Source organism: Oryctolagus cuniculus, chromosome 13 (genome assembly GCF_051225735.1).
Source record: "Oryctolagus cuniculus isolate XC-2025 breed Fujian yellow rabbit chromosome 13, ASM5122573v1, whole genome shotgun sequence".
Classification (NCBI taxonomy): domain Eukaryota; kingdom Metazoa; phylum Chordata; class Mammalia; order Lagomorpha; family Leporidae; genus Oryctolagus; species Oryctolagus cuniculus.
The window spans coordinates 22,369,869-22,383,020 of NC_142879.1; the positions used below are offsets into that span (position 1 = coordinate 22,369,869).

At 46.2% G+C, this 13,152-nt stretch overlaps 1 long non-coding RNA gene across 26 annotated transcripts in view; it reads right to left on the minus strand.

The window, feature by feature from the left end:
* The window catches only part of LOC103350989 (uncharacterized), an 87,042-nt gene that overhangs the window by 72,502 nt on the left and 1,388 nt on the right, over positions 1–13,152 (minus strand). For 12 of the 26 annotated variants that reach the window (XR_016218863.1, XR_016218852.1, XR_016218859.1 and 9 more), the window contains exon 2: positions 5,583–5,794. The exons of 8 other annotated variants lie outside the window; for them this stretch is intronic. This is a non-coding gene — a long non-coding RNA (uncharacterized LOC103350989). Of the gene's footprint in view, positions 1–5,166; positions 5,278–5,582; positions 5,795–7,677; positions 7,758–12,782; positions 12,850–13,152 lie in introns of those variants that run through there. 6 more of the 26 variants (XR_016218865.1, XR_016218860.1, XR_016218850.1 and 3 more) reach the window with 5 other exon arrangements.

The following is a 13,152-nucleotide window of genomic DNA, read 5'->3' on the forward strand; positions in this document are numbered from 1 at the left end:
AGAACAATCAGACGCAGCAAGGATACGCAAATCCTCAGAAGACGGCTCAGGGGCCTCGGGCACCCAAGAGGATTTCTGGTTTTTATCTGAAGGTCAGGTACGTGGGTGCATATCTGTGTTTACAGAAAAAATCCAACTGAGAGAAAAAAACTGACAATGCAGCTAGGAAAGGAGAAAATAACTGAGGAATGTTCTAGACAGAGAAGACGGGATGGGATCCAGTGCCCTAGGAGCGGGACTGGCGCTTAGCCGATGTTCCAGCCCAGCCTCAACACAGTGTGTCCGCTCGTCCTGAAAATGCACTGGACGTTCTGGGGGCCCTTCCGCAGAAAAGGCTCCACGCACAACACACTGCATTTTGGATGGAAATGGAGAAACAATGGTGAAGCCGAAATCAACTTCAAATGGCATTGCTCCAGGTGCTTATCCCTCTGTCTAACATTTTGCTTTGGTTCCATGAAGAACAGATAGCCACGCCGTTTCAGGTACTAGATCCAAACCACTGACATGCCTCTAACCCAGTGCGTCTGTCAAGTACACGCTGATACCATCACAGAAAAAGTATGATTTGGAAGCCCCTTCTGGAAACGTGGACTTCAGTCACGTATTTGAAAGGATGGAAACTTTCTTGAACAGCACTTCACGAGAAACGGAAACCCTGGTGCCTGGAGCACTGCCAGCACACGCGTGGTCCTTGGTAAGCCGTGTAGGTTGGCTCCGTGGAGCAGGAAGCTTCTGTGTGGGTACACACTCCCCTCCACTGTGCCTGCAGGAATCACTGTGGCAAATGGCCAGCTACCCCCAGGCCCTGGGATTAAGTAGGCCGTGGGATAAGCAGTTACTGAATGAAAGAATTTAAATTAGTTCTGTCCACTGTCAGGAGCATTGCTGTCTCCATTCGAGCCTTCAATTAGCCTTTTTAGTCAAGAGAGTTTAGTAAGAAACAGGCGTAGAATCTACGTTAATTGGCTTTTAGGGGACAAGAGTTGATCCACGCCTTGCATTTTAAGTAGCATTGTTGGATGAGAGGATCCCTCTCCAAGCCATTTAAAAAGAAGGAGCTGACGCACAGCCTCACTCGCGAGATATTTCTGTCCAAGGGACACGGAATATTCCACCTCTGTTCTTTATTCTTCATTGCTATACCCAGTTTTTTCCAAGTTCCTAGCAGATGTTAAATAAATATTGGGTGATTAAAGTCTTTGTTCCCTAGGTGGCAATAGAAAGCATCACATAAAATGGTAAAGAAGGAATATACAAGAGTATGCAGTGACTGCTGGTTACAAGTGATGAGATTGAATATTCAGGCTTATTTCTAATATTTCTAAAGTGGTTTTAAAAATTACTTAAAGGTTTAAAGAGAAGAGAATGACAAGAGTGGAGAAACTGTAGAGGCTGAATGGTTATTGATTAACAGAGTAGAAAGCTGAAACCTTGCTGTCCGCAGTCACCTCTTACCCTGGAGAACTCAGAAGGGCACCAGGACCTCTGAAAATAAGGATGCAGGACTGAACTGTAAAGAGGAGGATCAACTGAAAGTCTACGAGAAGCGGATACAGCTGCAGGAAGCTCTGATACACAGAGCACTTAAGCGACTATGCCCTTGAACTTACCCTGCAAAGAGCAGGGAGCACGAAGTGGGAAAAGTCCAACACGAGCAGTTCCTGAGTCTGATGCCAGGGCGTGAAGGGAGCTGGGTAGGAAAGGCCATCCCTGGGAGCGGGACCCTTGTCCTCCTTTCCCACTAACACCCCAGGGTGTCAGCACTGACGCTTACGTCTCCCTGTCCCACCTGAGGCAACACTTGAGAGATTTCTTTCTGGAGAAGCAGGTGGATCTAGAAGAAAAAACTTTCATATGATAACATATGGGGTTGCGTCCCATGCTGCCAGGCGCCCAACCCCATAAACCCACACTTAAGCCAATCAAGAATTCAGCCGAGATCATACCCAAGGAACTTGCAACGAGCTATTTAGAGCCTCTTAAATATTAAAGGAGAGTAATGGGCCGTAATACACTTGAGAAAACCTGCATCATGGAAACACAGGCCATAACTACTGAACAAATTCAGGCAAAAAGGAACTCAGAAGATAAACAGACAAGGCACAGACGAAAACAGCCCATCAAGACAGGAAAAAAAGACCCCACAATATACCCTATATCATCAATATAATCAGATATAAAAAAGATATTCTTTGTATGTTGAGAGAAGGACACTGTTTAAGAAGGAGAGTTTATTTAGAGAATAAGTAGAAGCTCATGGATATCTCATGGACATTAAAAATACAGCAATAAAAACAGCTCTATGGAAAGGTGGAAGATACAATTGAAGAATACTAAAAAATAAATGAGAGATGAAAAATAGGAGATCCAAAGTTTAGAGAGCTCATAGGAGTTATAGAGCTGATAGTCTTATGAATTAGAGTTCTAGGAAGAGAACACAGAAATTATAAAAGAATATAAGACTACTTCTCAAAACTGGAAGACATGAATTTCTAGATGGAATAGCCCAGCACAGTGAGAGAAATAACGTTAACACAAGGCACACTGTGATCAAATTTTAGAGTTCCAAGATTAAAGAGAAGAAATAAAAATAATTTTTAATCTTCTAGAGAATAAAACAACAGAGTAAGAATGGCATCCAAAAGTTAAAATCTGAAAATAGAAGACAGTGAAGAAATGTGTTCCAAATTCTAGGGAAAAGTGTTTCAAATTTGATCTTATAAGCCTATACCACGGTGGATATTGTGGCACAGCAGAGTAAGCCACTGCTTGGGATACCCACATCCCATCTGATCCAACTTCTTGCTCATGTACATCCTAGGAGGTAGCAGGTGATGGCTCAAGTACTTGGGTCCCTGGCATCCACACGGAAGACTGGATGGAGTTCTAGGCTCCTAGCTTTTCCTTGGCCCAGCCTTGGCTGTTGTGGGCATTTAGGGAGTGACCCAGTAGATGGAAGATCTTTCTGCCTCCCTCTCTGTCTCTGTCATGATTCCTTTCAAATAAATAGACATTAAGAAATAAATAAAAATATATGCTCCTTTTCTCGAGAAAGTTATTATAGAACATGCCTTATTAAAATGAGAGGAAACAAAAGAAAAGGGAGACAAAGATCCAAGAAGCAGGGACTCCATCAACAATAACTAAAGAGGCAGAGGCAATTATGAGGATGATGGTATTAGTAAGTGCCAGAAGGACAGAAGTTCAGATTGACGGAAGACAAGATGTTTGCGCCCCGGGAAGAAGTAAACGATGGAACTCATAGTTCACTTGATGTCTCTGACCACCTTTTAAGGTATTGTGTGGTCCTGTGCAGAGTCGCTGAAAGGTACAAAGAAAAACCAAGCAAACAATTAAATGAGGAAATTCTCAACTTGAAGAAATATTAACAAAAAATTAGCACAAAAAAGGAAATTTCACAGTGCCCACATGCTAGTTTGTATATGTATGTTTGGTACTAATAGTATATATCTTGGATGCTAATTTTCTTGGATGCTAATTTATAAATGATAATACAACTCTATTGGGAGCATGAGGAAGAGAGATGGGATGTATGCATTGGAGGTGGAAGTGGAAGAGAGTTAAATTCTAATCTCCCATAACAGAAGTCAACAGAAAATAGATAAAACTGATTAAAAAAAAAAAAGACACCAAGAATAGAGCTATTAAAGTATAGACCTGAAGATACAGTGGAAAATTCCTTTCATCAAAGCAGCCAACAAAAAGCAGCAGCCATGCCTCTGTGCTACCCCACGGCTGTGGGCCTCAACAAAGGTCACTAGGTGACTGAGAAAGTGAGCAAGCTCACCAAGTTCCTGCATGACACGATCACGGAGGTTTTGACCCATACAGCACCTTGCCACAGAGCTGCTCAAGCTCTTCCAGGACAAACAGGCCCTCAAATCCATGAAGAAAAAAACAGGGGGCCTGGCATGGTGATGCAGGGGGTTAAGCCACTGCCTGCAGTGCTGGCGTCCCATAGAGCACAGGTTCACATTCCAGCTGCTCCACTTCCAAATCCAGCTCCCTGCTAATGGGTCAGGGAAAGCAGCAGAAGATGACTCAAGTACTTGGTTCCCTGCTACCCACATGGGAGACCCGGATGCAGTTCCAGGCTCCTGGCTTCTGTTTGGCTCAGACAGGGCTGTTGAGGCCATTTGGGGGATAAACCAGCAGAAGGAAGATATCTTTCTGTCTCTTCGTCTCTCCAACCCTGCCTTTCAAATAAATAAATATTAAAAAAAATAAAATAAAAAGGAAGGAAGGGAGGGAGGGAGGGGAGGAAGGGAGGGAAGACAGACAGGGTGGAGACATCCCAGGGCAGAAGTGGGAAGAGCTAAGTAAGGTCCCTGCTGTTATGAAGAAAGTGGCTCCCAAGGACTGAGCCTCTCCCCTCGCATAGTAACCCTCAGTGTCCCTCACCAAAAACAAGCAAACAAGCAATACTGAAAATTGCCTCCTGGGTCAGGGAAATACTGTTTCACGTCTTCGAAGTAACTACTAGTACTACTCACATTGCCCGCACATGAACACACACACACACAACCTAAGACTCAAAAACCACACCTAACACCATATGGGAAAAGAATTACTGTGAATATTTAGTAAAATAATGTATGAACATCACAGAACACGGTGGTGATACACCACAGAATATGAGTAAGTTCCCCATGATTTGCCAGTTTGTGATACCACATCTTTTCTTATCTTTCTTTAATAAAATTTCTATCAAGTGTTGTGGAAGATATAAAGAAATATCAAACATATTCCTTAGTTTCTGATAACAGCTATGACAGCTGATGTTTAATTGGCATTAAGTGCACATGAGGGACTGTTCTAAGTTCCTATCTCAAGTCTATGAACTAGATCTTATTGTCTCAGTCTTATGAATGAGAAAACTGAGGCTCATAAAATGAAGTAGCTTGACCAAGACTTGGAGGCAGAATTCAAAACCAAACAGAAGGCTTGAGCGTCTGTGCTGCTGTCCCCTGAGTCAAACTGCTTTATGTTCAGGAGGAGAAACAAAACATTTAAGACACACCTCAACATAAAACTAGGAAGACACCGCAAACGCATGCAAGCATACATCAGGGAAAATCAGTGCTTCGCTGACCTCAGAAGCAAGTGAGAGCCCTGTAGGCTGATGGCAAAGGAAGCACTTACTTGGCCAAGGTGGGGCCAGGCATTCCCCAGGACTGTGTCAGGAAGCACAGGTGGTAAACCGTAGCAGGTCAGAGATCAGCGAGCAAGGTGATTTTATCAGTTCTTAGGAAGCTGAGTTCATTAAAAATGAGATCAGGCAGAGCAAGGCAGGCAATGTCTCATATCAAACTATAAAGAGCCATGAAAGTAGGCTAAGCAGCTTGAACTTTATCTGTGGAAAATCATCACTGAGCACATGAGCATTTAACCCAGACACATAATCAGTTGATAGAAGAACAATGGTGTCTTGTGACAGGTCCATCTAGATGCAATAGAACAAGATCTCCAACCAGACTTGGGTGAATGAGGGTGGGAGGAGGGCTGGATCGTGGATGGGAAGCCATCCCCCCTCCCTGCCCCTTCCTCCCAGGACTTACAAAATGCATGTGAATTTCACCTTCTTTACCAAGGAGATTAAGTGGGATTTCAGTTGCCATGGTTTCAGTGTCCCCACCAAAGCTCAGGTTGAAATTTAATCCCCACTGCGAGGTACTAAGGGGTGGGATGATGAGTTCCTGAGGATCCTGCCCTCAAGCATGATGAGCCCAGCCCTGGGTTAACAGGTCCATGGGTCATCTCCAGAGCAGATCTGTAATAAAAGTAAATAAAAGTAAATAGTAACACCATTCCTTTTAGGCTACGATGATTTCATATCCAAGGTAACACTACTTAAAACTCAGAGAAAAAGTGCGTTGGCTGTGCTATCTTTGATAGAATGACCCAGTTGGTTCTGTAACCAAAGCCCACCAGTTACACAACTGAAACCCTTTGATTCCATTTATAATTTTTATGCAACTTCATTGAGGCATAATTTACATAGAACAAATGGAAATATTTACTGTGTGACTGCACTTTGGTATTTGCAGGGGATTGGTTCTAGGACCCTCTGGGATATCAGAACCTACAGACGCTTAGTCGGTCCACTGGTTAAGATGCTGTGTTCCACACTGGAGTGCCTGGGTGCAATTCCTGGCTCCAGCTCCTGACTTCAGCTTCCTGCCAATGTAGACCCTGGGAAGCAGTGGTGATGGCTCAAGAAACTGGGTTCTGTCACCAGCCTGGGAGACCTGGATTGAGTTTCTGGCTACTGGCTGTAGCCCTGACCCAGCAGCCCTAGCCATTGTGGGTATTTGGGGAGAAACAGTGGATAAATAATTTTCTCTTTTTCAAAAAGATTTTTTAAAAAATATAAGTCCCTTATATAAAATGGCGTAGCATTTGCATTAACCTACCCATATCCTACTGTGTACTTTAAACTATGTCTCCGTTACTTATGATACCCAATGCAATGTAAATGCTGTGTAAGAAGCTGTTACACGTGTTAGTGAACAAAAGCAAGAAAATGTCTATACATGTTCAGTACAGTATTTCCAACCCATGCATGAGGAATCTGCAAATAAGCAGGGCCAAACGTATTCGGTCTGATGAGTTTGGGCAAATGCATACACCAGATAACCATTATCCCAGTCAATGTACAGAATACTTTTGTTCTCCCAAAATGGTCCTTCTTCAGTCAACTCTCCTACCTCTTCCCCCTCCAAATAGCCATTAATTTGATTTCTATCACTGTCAATTAATGTTGCTTCTTCTAGATAGAACATCACACATGGGGTCACACGGTACGTAACTTCAGTGTCTAATTTCCTTTGTCAGCATGTTTTTCAGACTCATTCCTGTTGTTTGCCATTAACTTGTTCCTTTTTAATGCCAAGCAGCCACCCGTTGCATGAAAGTAAGTCCCACAAGTCAGCTGTTGGTGAACTGCTTTCAGTTTGCGGCTACAATGCGCATTTACACGCGACTCTGGTGTGCACTTCTGTTTTTCCTTTTTTTTTTTTTTTTGACAGGCAGAGTGGACAGTGAGAGAGAGAGACAGAGAGAAAGGTCTTCCTTTGCCGTTGGTTTACCCTCTCCAATGGCCGCCGCGGCCGGCGCGCTGCAGCCCACGCACCACGCTGATCCGATGGCAGGAGCCAGGTGCTTCTCCTGGTCTCCCATAGGGCACTTGGGCATCCTCCACTGCACTCCCGGGCCACAGCAGAGAGCCGGCCTGGAAGAGGGGCAACCGGGACAGAATCCGGAGCCCCGACCGGGACTAGAACCCGGTGTGCCGGCACCGCAAGGCGAAGGATTAGCCTAGTGAGCCACGGCGCCAGCCTGCACTTCTGTTTATTTTCCCTGGGTCCATGCTTAGAAATGGTATTTCCGGGTCCTAGCATATGTATCCGTTAACCTTCATAAATAGGTGCCAGAGTTGTTTCCAAAGTGGCTGTTTTCCGTACAGACTCTGACACAAAAATCCCCGACGTGATGGCCACAGCCAGGCAATACGGAGTGAGTGGCAGTGAGGAGGCCCCGCACTCTGGAAGCCAGGCAGGGGCAGGAAAGGACAGATGCAGACCTGAGAAGGCGTGGTGTTTGATGGGGCCTACAGGGAAGACACACAATTACTGTTTGCCGGAGGTAAATTACCTTCCTCCCAGCACACCACTGGCTGTAGGAGACAGGATGATGCGTCCTGGGGAAATGCTCGCCATTTAGTTAATGGCTTTTGGTTGACAACTGAAAGAAAAGTACCAGGAAAATACCCACTAATGAATTCTTCTGAGAAATATCCAGGAACATTTCACTTTTCTTATGCATCAAAAGATACAATACACATAAGGGGAGGAGCAGAATTGTAAAGCCACCCACATCTGGGTTCAAGCCACATTGGCTTTAGCATCTGTATTGTTTGCTTCATCTTCCGACGTCTGTTTCGTCACGTGAAAATGGATGGAACAGTGGCTTACAAGGCATGGCTGTGATAGCTAACCCAACAAGTCCCACATTTTCAATTCTGCAGATATGGCCAACAAAATTGACACAGGTGTGAAGTTACCATTAACGGGTAAATTTACTGCTCAATTTAAATGTCCATAGGTGTCCTATATATAGGATGGTGGGACACAGCAGGTTAATTCAGGTTAGGACTCAAAATGAGAGTGGCACATGGGTGATCCCTAAACGGAAATTCTTCCCTGCCTCTCCCCTCGCAATTCGAATGAGCTCAGACTGCAAATCGGCTTCTTCACTTGCATGATCATAAATCAGGGCAAACAAAGCAGATGGGACTTCAGTGGAGGTAGGGAAAGAGTCCAATGTTTAAATAATTCTGAGTCTTTGCAAATGACCTAAACTTAGCCAAAAAAACGAACTGCACTGGGTGGAGAAAGAAGAAAAACAGCTAGATGATCTCAGCTCTGTTAGTATCTCATTTGAACATTTTCCTTCTTTTACAGATGTTTCAGGCACATGTGTATCATGGCACACTCTTGGTATGGATTATATGAAAAGTGGGCCAGTCCAAGCATATGAAATAAATGTTCATCCATGTCAGTCATTGATATTCAGTGCTGCTGCTATCTGTTGGGCAACAGTGGTATTTGTTGGGACCAGCCACGAGCCAAATGCTTTGCTTGCACAGTCTCCCTTAGTGTTCACAAACCCTATGGGATAGGCAGTACTATCACACCTCTGGGGATAGAGGAAGCTGTGTCACCCAGCAGTTTGATACTGGGCCACACAGGAGCAACGGTGTCCGTACCGGGCCCCCCAAAGCATCTCCTATTACACCTTCACTCATGTACCCACACAGTCTTGCTTCTGCCTCTACGTCTACTTTGACAGCAAAAATTCACTGCAGTCTTAGAAAATGAAGGCTTTGTAGGCTGGCGCCGCGGCTCACTAGGCTAATCCTCCGCCTAGCGGCGCCGGCACACTGGGTTCTAGTCCCGGTTGGGGCGCCGGATTCTGTCCCGGTTGCCCCTCTTCCAGGCCAGCTCTCTGCTGTGGCCAAGGAGTGCAGTGGAGGATGGCCCAGGTGCTTGGGCCCTGCACCCCATGGGAGACCAGGAAAAGCACCTGGCTCCTGGCTCCTGCCATCGGATCAGTGTGGTGCGCCGACCGCAGCGCGCCGGCCGCGGCGGCCATTGGAGGGTGAACCAACGGCAAAGGAAGACCTTTCTCTCTGTCTCTCTCTCTCTCACTGTCCACTCTGCCTGTCAAAAAAATAAAAAATAAAACAAAACAAAACAAACAAAAAAAAGAAAATGAAGGCTTTGCAAAGAAACATTTGCTCACGTGAGTCAAGTTACACTTGCATTTGGCTGCTCAGACCTTCTCACACACAGAGCAGCCAGATCCAGGTCAAGGTGCCCTTCCAGCAGGTGACAAAGGCACACGGCATTGGGGCCCTTTTAGTAAATATCGCTGAACCTTCACCTACTTAAAACAAAAAACCAAGCCTGATGGAACAAGGACAGAAGCCTCAGCCATTTCAGGTTCTTGTTCCCCCTGCCTTCTTTCAAGTTCAGCCTCACATCCTATACTGTTCCCCACCCCACCCCTTGCATTCTTCCCCGGGTTTGCAAGCCAGTGGGCCACACTTGAAGAACCAGTATGGAGAAGCTCATCTCCACCTACTGACCCCCACCCCCACCCCTAGCCCACCTAAGAGATTAAAGGGCCCAGTCTGCTGGGCTCTGAGCCTCTGCCACGTGTTCGGGATGTGAGCATGACGGCAGATGATCGACCTGTGCAGTTTATTTTCCCTGAATAAATTCGGTCTGGCTGCGAGTTCATATTCTGTCTCCTCTCTGTTCTACGCCCTTTTTCTTACTTTGTGGTGCCCCATGTGAGGCACCACAATCTGTACTCTTCCTTCCAGCTCCTGCTGCCTTCACTAACTCGTTGATTAGCAAGTTCTTGGCAAGTAAAACTCCTTTATAAGAAATAGTAGTCTGGAGGCTGGCTCTGTGGCGCAGTGGGTTAATGCCCTGGCCTGAAAGGCCAGCATTCCATATGGGTGCCAGTTCTAGTCCAGGCTGTTCCTCTTCTGATCCAGCTCTCTGCTGTGGCCTCAGAAAGCAGTAGAAGATGGCCCAAGCCCTTGGGCCCCTGCACCTGCATGGAGATCCAGAAAAGCTCCTGGCTCCTGGCTCCGGATCGGAGCAGCTCCGGCTATTGTGGCCAATTGGGGAGTGAACCAGCAGATGGAAGACCTCTCTCTCTCTCTCTGCCTCTCCTCTCTCTGTATAACTCTTTCAAATAAATAAATAAATCTTTAAAAAAAATAAGAAATAGTAGTCTGCTTGATGTTTCCATTGATTTTTACAAAATGCACTTCACAAATTCTGCAAAGCTGTACTTGCAGCTGCATGACAAAAATACCTAAACACAAGGTTTCTGCTTTTTCTTGGCTTTTTAGGTGGGGAATGGTTCCTTGGGTGAGGAGCTGACCGAGTACTAAATGAGCAGGGTTTGCAAAACAGCAATGGCTGGGCCATCAACAGAGGCATCCAGGTGTCCAGGCCCTGCTGTGTCCTCATAAGCCTTGTGGTTTGGGGCTCCTTACTTAACGCCCCTCAACACCAGCTGCCCCACAAGGGGGGCCGTGCCATCTGGCTGGTCCTCGGCTTTCAGGAAGCTGGCTGTCTCCTCCCTCTGCCGCTTTCTCTACCTCGGTTTCCGGTGACAGCCCGGGGCCCCTGCGTTTCATTTGCTCTGTTCCGTTTCCTGGCCTTCAGCTTCGCCTGCATCCCTCCCCAGCTGGGTCCTGCCTGCCCAGACACTGTACCAACACATTTTACATGCAACACACATAAAGCCAAACCTGTTCTTTCTTTCCTAAAAGAAGGCATTCCTCACCGTGGAGTGGCCAGTTCTTTGACATAGGGCCCCTTATCTCAGAGGACAAATTTCTGAGTCATCTTCCACCCTTGTTTTTCTTTCTCTTTATCTAATCAGTACCCAAGACCTTTGGTTCTTCCCTTGAGGTTTCTTGGATCAGAGCAGACATGAAACCCCCCCCCCCCCCAACACACACAATATTTGGACCAAGGTTTTTTGTCAGAGTAGTAGGACTGTTCCGTTAAAACTAAAATGAAACACACTTCCGCTCTCTAACTTTCAACACCTGGACTAGTGTGTAGTCAGCTAGGCTGGGTCTTGGCTCACCAGGTCACTCCCATTTCAGCATCAGGTAGGCAACATCTAAAGTGGGCCTGGCTCTAAGCCTCTTTCCAGCCTGCCTTGTTGCTTCTTCCGTTGCCCCAACGCAGTACCCCTCACCCTGCCTGAACTAAACTATCTTGGGCATCGCCCGAGCTTTGCTGACCTCACACCTTTACCCACACCATCCTTAACCTCTTCCCATGTTTCCTGCCCTATTGTGTTGATACTCAGGTCAGATTTCGCACAATTGCTGGGCCACTAGTCTCCGCCATCCCAACTGTCATGTTCCTTTTCTCCCTCCTTAACCCCTGCACAGAGACAGCTGTGCCACTTTCAAAGCATTTATCACATAGAAACCTCCTTCTAAGTGATGGATGACATTTTCTCAGTCTACTTCTGAGTACTAAGCAGTCCCCAACTCATTAAACACTGTGACCACTTAGTCACCGTTTACCTAGAAGTTGGAATTAGCCTGTGTGTGAGGGGCCTAAGGAAAACAAAGCACCTGTGGAGAGGAATGCACAGCTTACCCCACACAGGCCTCCTCACACCCCAGCAGCTTCAGAGGTGGTCCCAGCCTCCCCCGAAGGGAGGGGGATCTTCTGTCTGGTAACACTGGGCAAGAAAACCTTGCAAGGAACTTTACCCATTTCACACTCAGCAAGCCCTTTGTCCAGAAGAGGGAGGAGGGGAAGGAGAAATGGCGGGAAGAGGCAGGCCTTAATAGACCCTAGTCTAAATGTCAAGTGGGCATCCCCCATTCCTCCTGGGGAGGGGCCCATCCACACTGACGGGGGGTCCCACCCCATTAAACCCTGCCACTTCCTTCCCACTCCTCCGTCTCACGGCTGAATTCTGCCTTGCACAAGGACAGGGACATCTCTGGTAACCACTGTGTGGTTCTTGGGACAAGGCTGACAACTGTGTTCTCTTGCTCTACCAAAATCACAGACCCATTTTTCCATTATCCTTGTTGTTTTGAATGTAACTACATACATTTATTGTTTTGAATCTGGAAAGCCCTGGAGAGGCTATTTTAGACCCAAATTCTTTTTGATCAACATGGAACTGAGACCTTGGAGAGTGCAGCGACACGGCTGAGATAGCATACCCAGCTTTTGATAGATCAAGGCTCATAAAGGCTCTGAGCCGCCTCTCAGAACCCTGGATTCCTGAATGACTTCCAATTCTCTCTCCCCAAAAAGACTTTAGAAGCCAGCGTCATGGTGTAGGGGTTTTGGGCACTGGTTTGAGTCCTGGCTGTTCCAGTTCCAATCCAGCACTCCGCTAACATGCTGGGGAAAGCAGCAGAAGATGGCCCAAGAAGCTCCTGGCTCTGGACCAGCCCACCTCCGGCCTTCGTGGCTATCTGGGGAGTGACCCAACAGATGGAAGGTCTCTGTCTCTCCCTCTCTGTAACTCTGCCTTTCAAATAAATTAATTAAAAATAAATTGTTTGCTGATTCCAATACAACAGTGTAAGAGCAGACAAGGTTTTGGAACCAAAGTAGGTTTGGATTCTGGCCTGGACCCTTATCGTCTACACTGTTCTGGTAAGTCCATCTGTCCATCTGCTTCCTCACCGGTAAAACGCAGCTGTGTTGGTGAAATGGAACCTGCAGGAAGCAACTGGAACACAACCCACAGAGGCTGCAACACACAACAGGCTTTCTGAAGTCACAAACGTGCAGAGTCGACTTTTCTTAATAATGTTGATTTTCTTCTAGAGCCCTCTGCAAACTGCATAAATGCACCATGCCCATCTGTTTCTCCCTCCCTCCTCTCAGAATGCTGTAATCCCTTGGGTGGCTGTTGAGTGCTACTTAAAAGTCCACCCAATTATTTCTCATAAAAGTTTTGTTTGGAAAACAGAATACCGAAAATGAAGTATTTTGGAAGGTGAACGCTTAGAGCATTGAGTGAAGCCAAGTTGGGTGGCAGAGATAATTTTTT